Genomic DNA, 20,444 nt, shown 5'->3' with positions numbered 1-20,444 from the left:
TAACATTTGTTCTCGGTCATGTGAGTATGAAAGTCACTTCGCCAGTCCACAATAAGACTTAGGAATTTGCTGGAGAGCTCGTAACAACTGTACCTACAACAAGATACCAGAATTAGAACTTAGATGCAAAAGAATACGTAAAAAAAAAACAGAAAATTACCAAAAATAAAAAGAAAAGATAAGTGCTTGGGTTGCCTCCCAAGAAGCGCTTGATTTAATGTCTATAGCTAGACAATGCTGAAGGCAATGTGGCTCAGCCAGCAGGTTCTGTCAAAGAGAGGGACTCCTTAGCAAGATCATATGGGGATTCCTTGTAAAGCTTCAGGCGGTGTCCATTAACCTTGAACACAAAACCAGTATGCATATTTTGTATATCAACAGCTCCATGAGGATAAATTTGAGTGACAAGGTATGGACCATTCCAACGTGATTTGAGCTTTCCTGGAAAAAGCTTCAGCCTTGAATTAAAAAGCAAAACTTTCTGGCCAGGATGAAACTCTTTACGAAGAATGTGAGCATCGTGAAACTTCTTGGTCTTATCCTTGTAAATCTTTGCATTCTCATAGGCCTCATTCCTTATTTCTTCAAGTTCATTCAACTGCAACTTCCTTTTCTCTCCTGCTGCTTGGGAGTCAAAATTTAGCTGCTTAATAGCCCAATATGCCTTGTGCTCAAGTTCCATAGGCAGATGGCAGGCTTTTCCATACACCAAACGAAAAGGAGACATCCCAATTGGTGTCTTATATGCTGTCCTGTAGGCCCACAGAGCATCATTAAGCTTTAAACTCCAGTCTTTTCGAGATGAGCTCACCGTTTTCTCGAGAATTCGCTTAAGCTCTCTATTAGATACCTCAGCTTGTCCAGATGTCTGTGGATGGTAAGCAGTGGCGACTCGATGAGTGATATGATATTTGGCAAAAAGGGCAGTTATGGTGCGGTTTAAGAAATGCTTTCCCTCATCACTAATGACAGCACGAGGGACTCCAAACCGTGGGAAAATGGTGTTCTGTAGGAAACCCAACACCACAGAACTTTTGCATGTTGGAGAAGCTATTGCCTCCACCCACTTAGAAACGTAGTCCACAGCGACTAAAATGTACAGATTGCCATGTGAAGAGGGGAAAGGCCCCATGAAATCAATGCCCCACACATCGAACAATTCAATCACCAAAATACTCTGCTGGGGCATCTCATTTCTTTGAGATAGATTGCCAACTCTTTGACACTTATCACATGCACGACACCAAGTATATGCATCCTTAAAAAGAGACGGCCAAAAGAAGCCACTCTGCAATATGTTGGCTGCTGTCCTTCTTGGGCCGAAATGCCCCCCACATGCATAGTGATGCGCAAACTTCAAAATGCTCTCTTGCTCTTCCATGGGTACACATCTTCTAATGATTTGATCTGCACAATGCTTATAGAGATAGGGCTCATCCCAATAATAGAATCTGACTGTGGAAAGGAACTTCTTTTTCTGTTGAGAGCTGAATTCTTGAGGAACAACTCCACACGCCAAATAATTTACAATGTCTGCATACCATGGCACATGGTGGGAGATACTGAAAAGCTGCTCATCCGGAAAACTTTCGTGGAGTGGAAGTAAATCCTCCTCTTCATTGCTTGGATTGACAATCCGAGAGAGGTGATCTGCCACCACATTTTCACTTCCCTTTTTATCTCGGATCTCCAAATCAAATTCTTGCAGAAGTAAGACCCATCTAATCAATCTTGGCTTGGCATCCTTTTTAGACAATAGATACTTGAGAGCAGAATGATCGGAATATACGATGACCTTAGCACCAATTAGGTAAGATCTAAACTTCTCAAGAGCAAAAATCACCGCAAGTAATTCTTTCTCCGTAGTAGCATAATTCAGTTGAGCATCATTTAAGGTGCGGCTGGCATAATATATAACATGGGGGAGCTTGTCTCGTCGCTGACTAAGGACAGCACCTACAGCATAGTCGGAGGCATCGCACATAAGTTCAAAGGGCAAACTCCAATTCGGGGCTGTAATGATGGGGGCTAAAATAAGAAGTTGTTTCAATGCATTAAAGGCGTCAAGGCATGCTTTGTCAAATGCAAATGGGACGTCCTTTGCAAGGAGGTTGCATAAAGGCCGGCTGAGCTTGGAGAAGTCCTTAATAAACCTCCTATAAAACCCAGCATGTCCAAGGAAGGACCTCACATCCTTCACAGAGGCAGGTGGCGGCAGTTAGGCTATCACATCAACTTTTGCTTTGTCCACCTCAATTCCCTGACTTGAGACTAAATGCCCTAACACAATACCCTGCTTAACCATAAAATGGCACTTCTCCCAGTTCAGAACAAGGTTAGTGTCCCTACATCTCGCCAAAACCAACGATAAATTATCCAAGCACATATCAAAAGAATCGCCAAATACTGAAAAGTCATCCATAAAAACCTCAATGATTCTCTCAACCATGTCGGAGAAAATGCTCATCATACACCGTTGAAAAGTGGCCGGGGCGTTGCACAAACCAAAAGGCATACGCCTATAAGCAAAGGTGCCAAAAGGGCACGTGAACGTGGTCTTTTCTTGGTCCTCCGGGGCAATGGGAATTTGATTATAACCTGAGTAACCATCTAGAAAACAATAATGTGAATGCCCAGCTAACCTTTCGAGCATCTGATCAATAAAGGGCAAAGGAAAATGGTCCTTCCTAGTAGCAGCATTGAGCTTCCTATAATCAATACAGACTCGCCATCCGGTGGTCATTCTTGTAGGCACGAGCTCATTGTTGTCATTCTTAATCACAGTAATGCCAGATTTCTTCGGCACTACTTGGGTAGGGCTCACCCACCTGCTGTCAGATATAGGATAAATGATGCCTGCATCCAGTAGTTTCATCACCTCAGCCCTGACAACTTCCTTCATAATAGGATTTAGACGTCTTTGAGCTTCAATAGTGGGCTTGGTTTCGTCTTCCATCAAAATCCTATGCATACACATGGACGGACTAATGCCCTTGATGTCAGCGATAGTCCACCCAATCGCACCTTGATACTTGCGCAGCACCCTTAGCAATTTTTCTTCCTCGGCATCATTAAGATCAGCAGCAATAATGACAGGTAAAGTCTCATTCAACCCTAAGTGAGCATACTTGAGATGGCACGGCAATGGTTTGAACTCCAGTTTGGGAGCTTGCTCAATGGAAGGAGGGAGGGTCGACTTAGGTGTCCCAAGACTCTCATACACATGTCGCCACTTTGGGTACTGAAGTGGTGCTTTGTCTAGGGCAGCAATGAGATCCACGACTTCGTCTTCCATGTCAAAACTAGCATCATGGTTGGTAAGGCAGTTTTGTAACTCATCTTTAGAAGATCTTGAAACAAAATGGGCATGTACTATCCCATCCAAGACATCAACACGAAAACACTCTTCAGGCTCAGATGGGAGTTTGGCAGCCTCGTACAATTTATATACAACTGACTGGTCCTGTATTCTGAATGTCAAAGTGCCCGCTTCAACATCAATAAGTGTCCGAGCAGTGGCCATGAAGGGTCGGCCCAGAATGAGAGGGATGTCATCATCCTCTACCATGTCAAGCACTATAAAGTCAGCTGGGATATAAAATTTATCCACCTTGATAATGAGATCTTCGATTATGCCCATTGGGTAAGTGACAGATCTGTCCGCCAATTGCAAACTAACTGAGGTAGGTTTCAGCTCCCCTTTCCCTAGCTTTTTAAATACAGAGTAAGGCATAAGGTTAATGCTAGCGCCATGGTCAATTAGAACTTTTTGAAGTTCAAGATTACCAATCGTGCAAGATATAGTGAAACTCCCTGGGTCTTTCTTCTTAGGTGGAAGCTTATGAAGAAGGACTGCACTGCATTGCTCCGTCAAAATCACCTTCTCATATTCTAAAAATTTCTTTTTGTTGGCACACAACTCCTTGAGGAACTTGGCATAAGATGGAATTTGTTTTATTGCATCCAGCAGGGGTAAATTGATCTGGACCTTAGCTAAAGTCTTCATGAATTCTATGGCTTGTTGGTCCTTGGAACGCTGTTGCTGCCTTTGAGGAAATGGCAGTGGTGGCACGTAAACTGGGCTGTCACTTGGTGCAAAAAGGGTGCTAGAAACTTGCGGAATATGGCCTGGCCGTGCCTGGGCTTTGGCATACTCTGCTGCTGATCGGGTTGGGATATCACTGCTGTCACTAGGTTCTTGATTTGGCATGGCAGTGGCCTTTGGCAAGCTAACTGGCACTTCTTCCAAGAGTTCCTCCTCTTCTGAATCTTCATTATTCAAGTCCCTATGTCAATTGTCATAGCTCTTCCCATTTCTTAATGTCCTGACGACTTTGCAGTGCTCTTGGCCTCTCGGATTTGGCACGGGTTGGCTAGGAAACCGTCCCTTTTCTCTCTCACTGTTTTGGTGGGCTAGCTGCCCAACCTGCTGCTCCAGGTTTTTAATAGATGCCTTCACATTTTGCATATCTTGTGCATTACTCTCTATATATTTTTGAGTAGCCTCCATGAATTTTGACAATTGATCTTCAATGGAAGGCTTGGGAGGCACGGCTGCTTGTTGATATGGTTGTTGATGATATGTCCGGCCTTGTTGGTTGCCACCCCAACCAAAATTGGGATGGTTCTTCCACCCAGGGTTATATGTATTGGAGAAGGGGTCGTTTCTAGGCCTATTATAATTATTCATCATGTTGACATGCTCTTGCACAAGCTCTGGGAAACTGTCTTTGTTGGGGCACTGTGTAACGTCATGAGTTGGTTCACTACATATGGCACATGACTGTTGTGGACTTGGTATTGAAGAAGCCTGCAATAACGCATCAATCTTTGCGTTGAACGTCTTTTCTAACTTAGCAATTTGGGCAGAAACATGAGGAGAACCTTGAGACATTTCGAAAACTCCTCTCTTTTGGGTTTGTTCTTCTGTCCATTGTTGGGATTCAGATGCCATCATATCATACAACTCAAAAGCTTCCCTTGCTGATTTAGACATTAGAGACCCTCCAGCGGATGCATTAACTTGGCTCTTGGTGATTGCATTGAGACCGTCGTAAAAGATGTTCATTTGAAGGTCGGCATCAAACCCAGCGTGAGGGCATTTGACGTAGAGTTCATTGTACCTTTCCCATGCTTCATGGAACGACTCATTTGGTTTTTGAGCAAAGGCTAATATTTCTTTCTTGAGCGCAAGAGTCTTGGAAGAAGGGAAAAACTTGTTGAGAAACTTGTCTTGCAGTTGTGCCCACGTTGTAATACTATTTGCAGGGAGTGAATGTAGCCACGTCTTGGCCTTGTCCTTTAAGGAGAACGGAAAAAGGCGTAACTTGATAGCTTCAGACGAGAAACCCCTGATTATGGTATTGTCACACGCTTCAAGGAAGTCAGCCAGATGCATGTTAGGATCGCTGTTTGGCAAACCATGGAACGAGGGCAAGATGTTGAGGATGTGAGGCTTGATTTCAAAGGTGGTGCCGTCCTCCACAGCTGGATAGGTGATGCATCTTGGCAGTGCATTGGCTCTTGCTGCCAATGAATTCCTCAAAGGTTGTCCTGCCGCAGGTAAAGCAAGAGCCATAGCTAAGACAAGTGGTCTCTGTGACGATGGCAATGAAGATGGTTTGACAATAGATGTACTATTCTCAGATTCACGAAACAGATCGGCAAGAGAAGTATCACATAAGCTGGAATCTTGTGCTAAATATCTTTCTCTAGCTAACTTCCTTGCAGTTCTCTCTGGTTCAGGGTCGTAGGCAGCAAGAGTTTGATTCTGGGACCTTGTTCCAATCACCATATACTACCTATAACCTGAAGATACAACCAAAATAATATGTCACAAATAAAGAACACAAAATACAATAATAAAAGAACCAACTAAACAAAAAAAAATTTTTTTTTTATTTTTTTTTATTTTTAGAATGTAACGAGTAATTAGCTAACTAAGCAAAATAAACACAAAAAAACTCGGGAACTGTTGGCACAGTCCCCGGCAACGACGCCAATTTCTTGATAGTGATTTTACCACCTGCAAAACAAGGGTAAAACCATACAAAATACTTGCAAGAGAACAAGGTTGTTGTAGTATAGAACGGCTCAAGCAAGGTCGATCTCCTCAGGGACTGGTATAAACAGTGGATGAGTTTTGAGGTATTTAACTCAGTTAACTCTATAAACTGGACTAAATTAACAATACTAAAGTCCTAACCTACGTGATGTAGACAAAGTATCTAAAATGGGGAATTGATTTATAGACTAATGACCTAACAAAACACGCAAAAATAGCAGCAAGAGGTAGCGAGAATAGCTTAAGAAAATCAAATTGACAAAGCACTAAGGTTCAGCCTTCACCATTAACAATCCTACGTATCTCTCTCAATTACTTAAGTGATGGAACACACGCCACTTTGAAGGTTAGGTTTCCCTTATGTAAGCTTTACTTGTGACATTCAAGCTAAAACATATACCACAACATGCAATTCGTCCATGACATTTAGATCAAATTTTAACATGAGTGATTCATTAAACTCTGTGTAAAAACCTTTTGATAACCCATGCAATCCCTAAGAGCGTGACATTCGCCTTAAGAGAAATTACAATTCTCAATCACAAGAAGCTATGGCCAATTTTTAATGTGACATTCATTCAAAATTGCATCAAATCACTTTTCTAAACGCCCTAATGATGATCAATCATCAAGACACAAAGATAGTATAAAATCAGAAATTGAGAATATCAAAGCAAACATGGACCACACTTAAGCAACCGAAAGAAAACTCTACGTATTCATGTTAAGGCTCACGGCCTCACCCTAGCAAAGGGATTAGTTCTGCATAGTCATATTAAACAAAAACATAAGAAAGTAAAGACACCCTTGACAGCAAATCCAGAGGCTGAATGTCCCCTGTTGCGCGCAGCTCCCAGAAATCCTTCCTCCTCTCCTTTTTACTAGGGCATCCCTCTTATAGGTTTTTGAAAACAGAATCCTAACTCCATAGGGACTTCCGAACCGTCCAAGCAATCCTTGGCAGAGAGGGAAACTTAAAATAATAAGTTACTAATTTTAACTTTCCTATTCTTAGTTGGACATCACAGCAGTGCACCGCCTTTGATCGTTGGATGACCAAATTATCTTAGAATTTGATGAATCAGATGGCGTTAGAAAGGTATGGACGTCAGCTTCCAAAGTCAAGAAGGAAGTTTCTTTGAATAATGCTTTTAGAATGGACTTTCTTCACCCGCAAGCTTCGGAGGTCTAATCTGTCCAGTCTGGAGTTTGGCTGACTTCACTTGAAAAACTGTATCAATTGGCTGGGTGGAAAAATCTACAAAAATCACACAATGAACTTCAAGATGTGTTCTTTCATCTCCAACCGACTTTACTCAAAAATTCCTCTGTTTGCATGTATTTTCACCAAATGCCCTTATGCTGCTCCTGAGACAGAGAATGTGAGAAAGCATCAAAAACACTTACAATCTTCTAACAAAATGGCACAAAAACTAAGTGAAAGAGGTATATACATGTAGTATAATATTCATCTTATCACCTACATAATTAAAATAGAAAAGAAAATCAGAATAATATAAATAAATTCTCAATCCATGTTGGAAAGCAAACTAATTAAACAAAACAATTAAAAACTAGAATTCCAAAAGAAAAACAAAGAGAACATCCTTAGAGAGTGGCAGCGGCGGCGGCACAAGGTGGCAGCGGCTTGACTTCTTCCTCCTCCTTCGGTTCAGCAGAAAAATAAAGAAAGAGAGATGATGGTGGCTGCGGCAAGGAAAGAGAAATAATGGGGGCTGCTAGGGTTCCTAGGCTACGTGAGAAAAGAAAGAGAGAGAAAGGAGGCTAGGGTATTGGCGGCTACAAGAGAGAGAGAGAGAACAGCTAGGGTTTCTGAAATTTCAGAGAGGAGAACCCTCTATTTGAGTTATAAAGATGTATTTATAGAGGAGAGTGGGGCTGAGATTTCTCTTTCTCTTCAATGTGGGATAAGTGCATTCCTTGCACACCAAGACTTATAATTTTCGGCCAAGCATGGGCCTTGGGCTGATTTGGGCTTTTTTTGGGCGTAACTTCATTTTCAGCTCGCGGAACTGTTGCGCTACCTCCACTAAAATGACCATATCTTGAGCTAGAAAACTCGGAATCGAAATCCGTAAAATTCCCTATGAAGCTTACATCCGTATCTTTCCAACCTTATATTTGGGCTGATATGGGCTTTTTTTGGGCGTAACTCTCTTTTCAGCTCGCAGAACTGTTGCGCTACCTCCACTAAAATGACCATATCTTGAGCTAGAAAACTCGGAATCGAAATCCGTAAAATTCCCTGTGAAGCTAACATCCGTATCTTTCCAACCTTATATGGCATGCTACCCGATTCATTCTGGAGAATTACAGAATTGCTGTCGAAATTGGTACTCTATTTTCCAAGGTTTTGACTTCTTTTTCAGCTAGGATTCCTTGGGCTTTCTCTTTCTTGGCGTGATGGGCTAGGGTTTCAATTAAAAAAACATGGGCTGGCTGCAACAAGCAAGTGGCGTGATGGGCTTTAGGTATGCATGGCTTGCGCATGGCTGTATGACTTGGGCTCTTAGACCTTGCAATGACACAACTTGGGCTTCCTCCAATTGGGCTTGCAATAGGCACATGGCCTTGGTCCTTTGGGCCAGGGTTATGCTCATGGCCCATAGTGCATGAGCTGCATGTGTAGTCCATGTCATGTGATGATGTGGCACAGTTGATCATTGATTTTGACTTCCAATTTTACCCCTCTCTCCCTCTTGGATTCGAATTCATTTCTTCCCTCCATTTGATTACATGGATGTCCACCTTCTAGAAGCTTCTGAAACCTTGACTTGATTGAGTTTACTTTGACCAACCTTTCCTAGTCCAACTAGGATTTCTTGTAAATGAAAGATTCCTTATCCATTTTGACTTCTCGTAATGACCATATTGCCCCTGGAGTCTCCTAGTGTCATTAGGACTCCTTTCCCTAGTAGGGTTAGGTTTCCTATTTCAACCAGGAATTCCTGTTCCAATTAGGATTTCTCATTTCTCATTTCTGGCTCAACAATGATGGTTATGAACTTGATGTTTCCTAGTGTGACTAGGAATCCTCATTTGACTAGGATTTCAGCTCTTTTCCTGGTTCAACCAAGAGTTGACCCATTTTCCTAGTTTGACCAGGAAATGTCCCAAAACGACTTCATTTGCTCCTATTTCTTATTTATGCTTCATTCGACCTAAAAACACAAAAACAAGACAACAGACACAAAAGGATCGAGTTCTAACACTCTAGGTTAGGGAGTTAGTATCATAAAATAACGTAAAATGAACACTCAAAATCCAGGTCCCTTTGCAAGGTTTCTACAACAAGAAGGCATTGTTGCCCAATACACAAATCCAAGAACCCCACAACAAAATGGAGTTGCAGAGAGGCGCAATAGAACCTTGAAAGACATGATTAGGAGTATGATGTGTTGTTCTGACCTTCCCATTTTTCTTTGGAGAGAAGCTCTTAAGGCAGCAAACTACATTTTGAATAGAGTACCTACCAAAAGTGTGAATAAGATACCTTTTGAACTTTGGAACAATAGGAAACCTAGTCTAAATCATCTTAGAGTTTAGGGCTACAAGGCAGAAGCCAAGTTATACAATCCTATGGAAAAGAAACTAGACCTGAAAACTACTAGCTGCTATTTTGTTGGATATCCAGATAAACAAAGAGGTATAGATTCTATTGTCCAAATAACATAACCAAATTTGTTGAAACACAAAAAGCTGTGTTTATAGAAGATGGTACAGTTGACACAAAAGAGGAAGGTTTTGTCTTTGATGAGCTACTAGATAGCAGTGAGAATCCATCAGTCTTAGTTTTACCTCATAAAGACTTGAACAATGAGAAGCCTTTAGAAGCTGAGAATAATCCTCAACCATCTGAGCAAATTATTGAGCAACCACCAGCAAATCAAGTAAATCTGTCAACTCAGAATGACAACATAGAATTAAGAAGATCACAAAGAGAGAGGAAATCAGCCTTGTCTGATGATTATCTGGTCTACTTGCAGGAATCTGAGCATGACATTAACAATATAGATGATCCAACCACTTTTAGGCAGGCTTTTCTTAGTGAACAAAATGATAAGTGGCTAGTAGCTATGAAATCTGAATTAGAATCAATGAAGAAGAATGGTGTCTGGAAATTGATGGAAAGACCTCAAGGGTGTAAACGTATAGGTTGCAAGTGGGTTTTTAAAACCAAAAGGGATTCAAAAGGGAAAATTGACAGATATAAGGCAAGGTTAGTTGCCAAGGGCTTCACACAGCAAGAAGGGGTTGATTACAATGATACATTTTCTCCTGTTTCCACAAAAGACTCATTTCGAGTCATAATGGCACTTGTAGCACATTTTGACTTGTCACTTCATCAAATGGATGTAAAAACTGCATTCTTGAATGGAAACCTTGATGAAGATATATACATGCAGCAGCCAGAGGGTTTCATTCAAGAAGGGGAGAATCATTTGGTTTGCAAGCTAGATAAATCTATTTATGGTTTGAAACAAGCATCTAGGCAATGGTATCTGAAATTTGATGAAGTGGTGAGATCACAGGGTTTTATAGAAAATCCAGCAGATGAGTGTATATACCTTAAGGTCTGTGGGAGAAATTTCATTATTTTGATCCCATATGTTGATGATATCCTTTTAGCTAGCAGCAACTTGACCTTTTTACACGATACCAAGATGTTTCTGTCAAAGCATTTTGAAATGACAGATTTGGGTGAAGCCTCTTGTGTGTTAAGCATTGAAATTAGCAGAGATAGAGAGAGAAAGGGTTACTCGGACTATCACAAAAGGGCTATATTGAAAAGGTGCTTAAAATGTTCAACATGGAGACTTGTGCAGGAGGTGAAGTTCCCATTACAAAAGGAGATAAGTTAAACAAGAAACAGGCACCTCAAACAGCTCAAGAGAGAATGGAAATGAATGACAAGCCTTATGCCTCACTGGTTAGGAGCATTATGTACGCTCAAGTCTGCACAAGACCTGATATTGCTTTTCCTGTTAGTGTATTGGGCAGATTTCAGTCCAATCCAGGCCAAGCACATTAGGTGGCTGGCAAGAAAGTCATGAGGTACTTACAGAGAACAAAGTATTACAAACTGGTATACAAAAGAAGTGAAAGTTTAGAGTTGATAGGATTTGCAAATGCTGATTTTGCAGGATGTGTGGATTCACTCAAATCGACCTCAAGTTTCGTTTTCATGTTTGGAGGAGGTGCAGTGTCTTGGAAGAGTGTCAAAAAACATTTAGTGGCTTCATCAACAATGCAAGCAAAGTTTATTGAATGCTATATATGAAGCCACTGTGCATGCAGTGTGGTTGAAAAATTTCATTGCAAGCTTGAAAGCGGTTGATTCGATTGAAAGGCTCATTCAGTTGTGGAATGACAATAGCGCTGCAATCTTCTTTACTAAGAACAACAAAAGATCTTCAGGGACTAAGCATTTGGACCTTAAATATCTGCTGGTTAGAGAAAAGGTTAAACAAGGGTATACCAAACTCGAACACATTGATACAAGTTCAATGATTGCTGATCCACTTAATAAAGGGCTTCCTAATGCAGCTTTTCACAAGCATGTAAAGAGCATGGGGTTGTTGAGTGGTTTTGATGATGTGTTAGATTAGTGGGAGTTGTGTCTCACATCTTGTTTATTTTTGTTCTAAGTTTTGCTGACAGAGTAGTTGGTTATTGTTTAGTAACATGTTTCATTTAATATTGATATTATGTTTCTAAACTATAATTTTTTTACCAATATGATTTCATATTTGATATAATTGGCAAATGAATAAAGTAAGGTGTGTCTATCCAGCATAGCTAGCAAAATAAGGTAGCTGTAGCACATATGGATTCATAAAAGAGCCAACTTTCATTTTCTATCTAAAGGAGATCTTAGTAATCTCTCAAGAGGACTTATGAATGTTTGTTTTGATTCTGTGATCCTGGTCTTAACGGATGCCACATGTGTTTTTGAAAATAGATATGTGTGATTATAAAGACCTTGAATGATAATGCTCAATGTGCCTTGATGGTTCCATATCTAATCTTCAATCTTGACAGTGGCTTGACAGAGAAATGTAGTTGGGTTAAGTTTCAACATAGCCATTAAAGTAATCAACACGGCCATTAAAGTAATCAACACAAAGCCTCAGTGATTATTTGACCAAGTGGGAGAATGTAAGACTTATTGTTGTCTTAAACCATAAAGTGTTGGTCTTCTAATCACATTAGGAATAAAGGGATGCAGTGTTTGATTAGGAACTTAAACCAGCTAGAGTTTTGGTCTTTGTATGCCATAAATTTTCAGCTGCAATACCAAATATCATAAGGATTCCCATTTTCTTGTGGACTTAGGATTGATTAACTATTAGTATTGCATAAGGACACACAAGTACTCCTTGATGGGAATGACTCTTGCTGTGAAGCATATAAATAGAGGTCCCTCTCCAAACGATCAATACATTCTCAAAAGTAATATTCACCCCATCTAGAATCAGAGACTAAGGGATCAGATTGTGAGAGAAGAGCTCTGTTTTCTTTATTTCATTGTTGTGCAGAATTCTAGTTTCCTTGTTGCTGCACTAGTTGATCTCATATCGTTTTTCATGGCAGACCAATGTATGTGTTTTAGAACATGCAACTATAAAGTATAACAGTCAAATCTCATTTCTTTCAGCGAAATTATCACGAAAAATCGACGATTATACATTTTGATTTCGACCCCCCCTCAAATCGAAATTTAAACCCTTGATCTCATCTCACATTGAACAAATATGCGTAGGTCTCATTGTTGATATATTCAAATCATCCGGAGTTAGATTTCCGGGCTCAGTAACGCGGGCCTGTGACCCAATGTGGGGCATTGAAGGTGGGCTTCAAGGAAGTTGTTCAAGTTGAATGGGCTTATGGTGTGTGCCATCTGCGGCTGGGTTGGGATCTCTTGTCCCCAAATCCTTGTCCCCTCTCACATATTTTGAGAAAAAAAAATCTTTTTTTTTTTAAGTAAAACAAAATTACGAAAAGACCCTCAAAATTTGTGAGAAGGGACAACGAAGGACTGAGAATTTGGGAATAGGAGATCTCTACCCTCTACTGCGTGGGCCCTTATTAAAGTCGTCGAGCAAAGACATGGCTAATACAGTCATTTTAGCAATACACGACGTTTTTGTTGTAGTCGCAATGCCTAATGAATAAAATGCACATCAATAACTCAGTAACATATTCCTCAAATTTTTTCTGAAGGAGCCTACAGATAATTGAAATTAAAGAACAAGAAGATGGCATAGGGATCTCCAGAATAGTTTAAGTAAATGGCTCTTATTCTTTTTGTAATGAGCAACTTTCTTTACTGTACAATTGTTCATGGAAATTAAGGCAGATAAAAGCCTAATTGAATTTGTTGGTGATAGGTACTTTTCCTTGACCTATAATATCAACACTCTAATACAATTCCTCTTACAAATCGCATTTTTCACAAGTCTATAAACTGTCATAAATTATCACATAAAAGTGAAGAATACGAGCTTATTAAATATGAACTGAGGAAATGGATGAAGTAATTTCCTTGATTCGTGGATCAGCACTCTCTAAACTAACACCATGAGGATCTTCTCTAACTAACAAGGCCAATACATTGAATGAGCTCTAACAACAAATACCGCATCAAATCCACTAGCTCGAGGAACTCCAGCCAACAAAACTCCTTCCATATTCATAGTAGCATCCAAAAGCCTTGTTTGTGATTCTGGTTCTATTTGCAAATTTGTGAAGTCAAAGAATCAGAGGGGAAAGTAAGATATATCACTACCTAAACTGTATAAACACAATTTAAGATGAAAAGAGGAAGTATATATGACCATATCCTACCTGTAAGCTTACATTGCCAACAATGAAATTACAAGTAATGAGGGCCTGTTGAAAAGTGGAATTTCATCCAGGTACTTTAATTTTATAATTTATTGACTAAAACCTTATGGTTTTTAAAATTCTAAGTAAAGTCTAATAATATTGTAACTAAAGTCCAACAATATTGTAACCATTCCATATTACATAATATTGGTTCATTAGTTTCAATTTTTTTCACACATAGCAGGCATCGAGCGCTCGACTACCATTTTCGAGTGTTTGGCAGTCCATTTTTACTTCTTCCTCAAGTCCTGGTTTGTCGGCTTTATATTAGATTTTAATTTTGAGCCCAAAATCCTATAATTAAAACCTAACATGCAGCCTCCACAAACCTCATTTTATACCCTAGAAAGGTATGAGGTGAACTCGTACCCTATACTTTCAAAAAATTTTAAAAAAGGGTTAAATACATTTTTTATCCATGAACTTTAGGCAGTTCCTCAATTTGGTCCACCAATTTTAAAACGTGACAAAAATAACCCCAAATTATCTAATTTGTGTCAATCCAAGATCTTCCGTACAAATATCTAACGGAGGCTGACGTGGCCGTTAAACGTTGACGTGGCGCGCTGGATGTACACCATGTGTCACCTCTTTTATTTTATTTTTGGATTTTTTCTATTTTCCTATTTTTATAAACTTTAAAAACTAATTAAAAATAGCTCCTGACTCATAAAAATACACGGAAAATTCATACGAACTCCTCTTGACTAGTACTAATTTAATATTGGGTCAAACTACCAATTTTCCCTCTAAGTGTTTCCAGAAAATTTGGGAAGTCCAAATTTATTTCTAGAAAATTAAAATACTTTAGATTCTTTGGAAATTCATAGAATAATCTCCCGAACTCCAAAAAATACGAAGTTTGTACTGTTGGTCTTCTAAAAACTAACACTACCTTTCTCGTGAACACTTGCTACCCAAAAGACCTCTCGGTCTGAGAGGAAAATAAATTTTTTATTTTAATTTTTTAGAAATGAATTTGGACTTCCCAAATTTTTTGGAAACTCTCAGAGCACAAATTGATAATTTGGCCCCATAATAAATTAGTACTAGTCAAGAGGAGGTCGTAGAAATTTTTCGTGTATTTTTATGAGTCCGAAGCTATTTTTAATTAAGTTTTAAAGTTTACAAAAATAGGAAAATAGAAAAAATCCAAAAATAAAATAAAAGAAGTGACACGTGGTGCACATCCAGTACGCCACATCAGCGTTTGACGGCCACGTCAGCCTCCGTTAAATATTTGGACGGAAGATCCTGGATTGACACAAATTGAATAATTCGGGGTTATTTTTGTCACGTTTTAAAATTGGTGGACCAAATTGAAAAACCGTTCAAAGTTCGTGGACCAAAGATGTATTTAACCCTAAAAAAAATAATGACATATTTCTTTGACAAGGCAATGGCTAAATGACTTTATTTAAAAAAAAAATAAGGGCTTTATTTAGAAAAAAAAATTCATAAGGTTTTTTTCTAAATAAGAAATATTAGAAGGACTAAACTCTAATTTTTTCCTTCTATTTTTAATAAAGTTGAATAGGATCAAGTTGTCCCTTGCAAAAAGCTTGATCCACTATATTTCCCTTCAACCCTTTGAGCAAAATGTGGCAAAAGGAAGAATTTTCTCTTCTATTGTAAATTTCTTAATTGACCAAAGATTGTCATTATTAATTAATTTTTCCTTAGTAAGAAGGTTAACATTGAATTTTAAGTGTCAATTCCAACACATGGTATATGTGATTGATTCATTATGCATAGAAAAGCTCGGCATGAATAGGCATACATGTTGTCATCTACTTTATTATACTCTATGTTACTCATAGATGCATAAACATAGCTACCGGCTTCTAAGCACTTTGGGATGCTTAGCATGAGAAAAGGCAACCATTAAATAGTCAAAAGCGTTTTTGCTTGTGTTTGGCAGAAAAAAATAAAAGCATTTTTGGGTTATAAAAGCACTTAAAAGTGCTTTCTGGTGAAGCACTTCCTTCCAAGTACATTCACGCACTTGGATTTTTTTCAAAACAAATTGGGCTATTTGGGAGTGCTTTTGCACGAAGCGCTTTTACTCAATAGTGCTTTCACTAGAAGCATTTTTTTTTAGAAATACATAAATTTTTTTTAAAAAAATCCAAGTGTTTCTTATTAATGTACTTAGAAGCGCGCACTTCCTAAATAAGCACCTACCAGGAAGCACTTCTAAATGCTTTTATAACCCAAAAGCGCTTTTAAGGGTTCTAAGGCCTAGTTTGGTATTGTTGTGACTTTAACAATAATCACTTTCAGCTGTGCTGTGAAAATAATCAGCTGTAAAATAAAACAGCTAAGCATTTGGTAAACTGTATTTTAGAAGTGCTGTGAGAATTCAAATCAGTGTCTAAGTGTTTGGTAAAATTTAATGTTAAAAGTGTAGTAGTTGTGTATATTGACTAAAATAAACATGATACTGAGAGTACGCTTTACTTATTTGTTTGGTATAAAGAATAAAACACTTTCACTTGCATATGTACATTTTTTGCTAACCTTCAATGAGTAAAAAAAAAAATATGTATCATAAAATTTTAAAGAAAAATTATGGTACCTTGACTCCACCAGAACTCCTGCAACCAAACATTGTTAGACATCAAATTGATGTTTTGTTGAGTATCAATATCTGAAGATTTTATTGGTATATTTAAGCATCAGCATTCATCGATGAGCGAAGGGAGGATGCTGAGGCGATGAGTTTGCTGCTGTGTTTTTTTTTTCTTTTTTTGAAAAATTCTGATTTGTGGGTAATATTATAAAGGGATTAATGCCATTTTGCTCCCCCGACTATAACACTTGTATCAGTTTGCTCCCCAGACTTCTAATTTGGAAAATTAAGGACTCTGACTTTTTCAATTTTGCCAATTGAGGTTTTTTTGTCACTTTACACATTTTTTATCCAAATCTTTGAGGGCAAAATGGTCCCTTCCAATTAGATCTTATCATTTTTTTCTCATGCATATTTTTTCCTCTTTTATTTGTTGCTAAATTTTGCTTGATAAATTGACGGAATATCCTAAATTGGCTAAATTGACAAAGTCAAGGTCCTTATTTTTCTAAATTAATAGTCTGGGGAGCAAACTGATACAAGTGTCATAGTCTGGGGAGCAAAATGGCATTAATCCCTATTATAAATTTACGGGTGTGGAGAGAATATTTTAGAGTATGAATAGAAGAATTCCTAAATAAATGTCATGAGATTCAAAATGACCTTTAAAAAGAGGTCACATGCGGCACACATGAATATCTTTTGACAAAATTGGACGGAGGTGTGACATTGCAAATTTTTTAAAATTAAGGTGCCACATTGAGTAAAAAAGAAATGTTAGGTGGTGAAGTGCAAACGGAGTCATAATTCAGGTGGGTAACTTGTAAAAAATCCTTAATAAAAACCATGTTTACAGTTTACATTCTACTTTTCTCTATGTTTCTCTTGTTTTGGATATACATATATGTATTTTGTTGCTTTTTTTGTTGAAGTAATTTTTGTTTACAAACAATTTTGTAAGACAGTATTGGCCTCTTTGTGGAGAAAGATTGCTTTTGATTTGTCTGGGTAATATGTCTTGTCCAAATATTTTTTATTATTGTTTTCTTTTATTGAAAAAGGGTCTCAACTTGGATTTTTAACAAGGCCTCCTAGTTCTTAGGACTGGTCAGGCCGTCCTTGACTATGGGTGAGGTAGGCGATCTCCTCGAGCCTCCAAATATATAGAGCCCCTAAATTTTTTACCTTTATATATTATAGGTTCAAATAATGTGAGTATCTATCGAAGAAGTAAAAAATCATGTGACTGTATATGAAGAGGGACAATGACTTAATTTTTATGGTTTGTGGCTCGAACTCCAGAATCTCAAGGATACCCTGGCATAATACAAAGGTATATGGTGTTGTTTCGGGTACCACCCAATTATTGATGACGTACTATATAAGTTGGTGAAGATCGGGTTTCTGGTCTTTGCTTAATTTGCTAGCCCTTACCCAAGCTAATAATGAATTATTGGCTAAAAATTGACACTTATGACTTTTGTATTTATGGATATTCATATATGACTTTGTATCTTTTGATAGTGTTGATGGAGTGGCAACTGCTGAGAGTTTTGCAGGTGGAATTCTTCCACAGTATTATAAAAAGTGGATTGCTAGTTACAAAGAATTCATCAATATAAACCAATTCTATTCTTACTTCAATGGAGGTGACAAAGGGATCATACCCCTCAGGTAATCTCGCCAATATGTACTATTTCACGAATAAATATATACACTGTTTATATATCACATGAATGATTAAGATCAAATCCTTATTCCTTGCCAATTCAAAAGAATTATAGATTTTCCTAAATACTACCCTGAAGAGGAAATGTGGGTATTGATTGATTCTGTTTTGGATGATGAATCACTGTCATTTGCCAGATGCTTGAAGGTGAGTGAGTTAGCTAGCTGGACTTGGTGGTACAATTGAGCAGTACCTTCCGCATAGAGTAGCTATGCAATTTGGATTTGATCAAGACCTTCCTTATTTTGTTGCTCCATCACAAGCACCAAGTCATTTTGTTGTACCACTGGTTGGTGCAGCTCTTGGGTGATTATGTGGAGGATGGTTATTTGCCTGCTTAATTGCACAAGAGCTAGTTAAAGTAAATATATAATTATAATAACTACAAAAGGTTTGGAAGAAAAAAATAAATGCAAAAGAGGACGTTGTTTCCCAAGATAATTAAGAGATATATACATTAAACATACCATATATATTGGTTTATATATAGTCCGATAATCTGGTAAATCATTGATCCGATCGATTGAATTTGAATGTCCACATGCATTCTCTATATGTATATTCATAATTTTAAATGAGACTTTTCTCATGATCATTTTCAAAAAGTCTTCCAAGCAAGATTGCTGCATTGAGAAAATAAGTAGATATGTTAGCAAGCAAAAAAAAAAAAAGGAAAAAATGAGTAGATCAAATGAACCTCACTTTTGACATCTTGCAAATTAATTTGTAATCTAAATTTTTAATATAATTCTTGCATCAATTGGGGACTGTTGATAACTACTATAACATATATCTACCGTAAAATTGTGCTAGTATAGATAATCATATATAAAAGCTATGTTGTGTAAGTATTTGAGAACACATATAAAACATTGTATATAAAAAAACTTAAGGGAAGCCTAGAGAGAAAAAATAGAATTAAGATTGAGTGAGCAAATGAAATAAATAAAACATACTTTGGAACGGAAACATGCATGCCAAGGATTGTCAAAACTTCACTAACACCCAAATAAATTTAATGGGGACCTCAAACCTCTCTTGTTTCAATTGGCTCCTTGTTATGAATTGACTATTTTCTAATGCCTGACCAAGCATACCATCCTAATTAATTTATAGTGAATTCAAAATAGAGTTTCAGAATTATTATGGTAATGTGATAATAATCGTATCCACTATTGAAATATTCCATATCTCATTGATAGATTTGATATAATTAGGTGGATATGATTTCATCATATTAAAAAATTAAGTTCCAGTAAAATTATGAAAATACAATTAATAATCGTATCTACTATTGAGATATTTCATATTGCAATTATAAATTTTATATAATTAGGTAGATATGATTTCATCATATTCAAATTGAAAAATTAAGTCAATCACATCAATATTTAAAAATATATATGTTTCACCAACCAAGCCAAGTCGATTATTGTGGGCCATTTATGGGGGCTTCTACGTACGTAGCTCCAACGTTAAAGTGCATTTATCCCCGTATTGAGGCCCATGTTTGATTCTTGACTCCACTCCCCATACCTTTAGGCCATGTTTGTACCCAAAAAAAAAAATTAGTAGATTGGATGAAACACCAAAGAAGTAATTGTTTTCATATAAAAGCACCAAATTTGTCTTGGAGATGCGGGCAATATATGCATTTCTTTCTTATATGTCTTGGTGTTTTATCTATTTCGTTATTTTTTTTTATAAAATGCATATTAACATATAATAAAATTTTATGTGTATAATTATCATATTAAAGTAATTAATTACGCATGTTATTGTGCGACAAAATGCAATTTTCAAAATTAAAGTGAACCAGCTGTCTAATTTTTTAAGAGTTAGACTATATTGTGCATGAACGTTCTCATTTGAACAATTATCTACGTACCAATAACAATGACTCCAACTTAAACCTAAAAAGGAAATAAATGTCTTTTAAATTTAAATCAAAATATTTTTTTTTAAATTATATAATGGTCAATCGATCATCATATTTTCCTTTGACGAAAAAGATCAAAATATTTTCCTTTATATTTTAATTTGAAAGTGACATTGGTGGAATTGAATATCCTATATACAAGTTTTAAATTCCACATGCAAGCCATTTGCACTAATTCATGTAAATTATTGTAGTGAATAATACTTATATATACTTCAAATAAAATTAC

At 37.5% G+C, this 20,444-nt stretch overlaps 1 non-coding gene and 1 pseudogene across 1 annotated transcript; one reads left to right on the top strand and one right to left on the bottom strand.

The window, feature by feature from the left end:
- Window positions 1-253: 253 nt before the first annotated feature.
- On the bottom strand, window positions 254-5,794 carry LOC147279911 (uncharacterized; annotated as a pseudogene).
- Window positions 5,085-5,191, top strand: LOC147279912 (small nucleolar RNA R71). The gene has a single exon (XR_015123717.1). It is a non-coding gene; the product is annotated as a small nucleolar RNA R71 (small nucleolar RNA).
- Window positions 5,795-20,444: the final 14,650 nt, after the last annotated feature.

This window comes from Dryas octopetala, chromosome 7, assembly GCF_963921425.1.
Source record: "Dryas octopetala chromosome 7, drDryOcto1.1, whole genome shotgun sequence".
Lineage (NCBI taxonomy): Eukaryota > Viridiplantae > Streptophyta > Magnoliopsida > Rosales > Rosaceae > Dryas > Dryas octopetala.
This window is presented reverse-complemented; position numbering and strand designations above follow the sequence as displayed.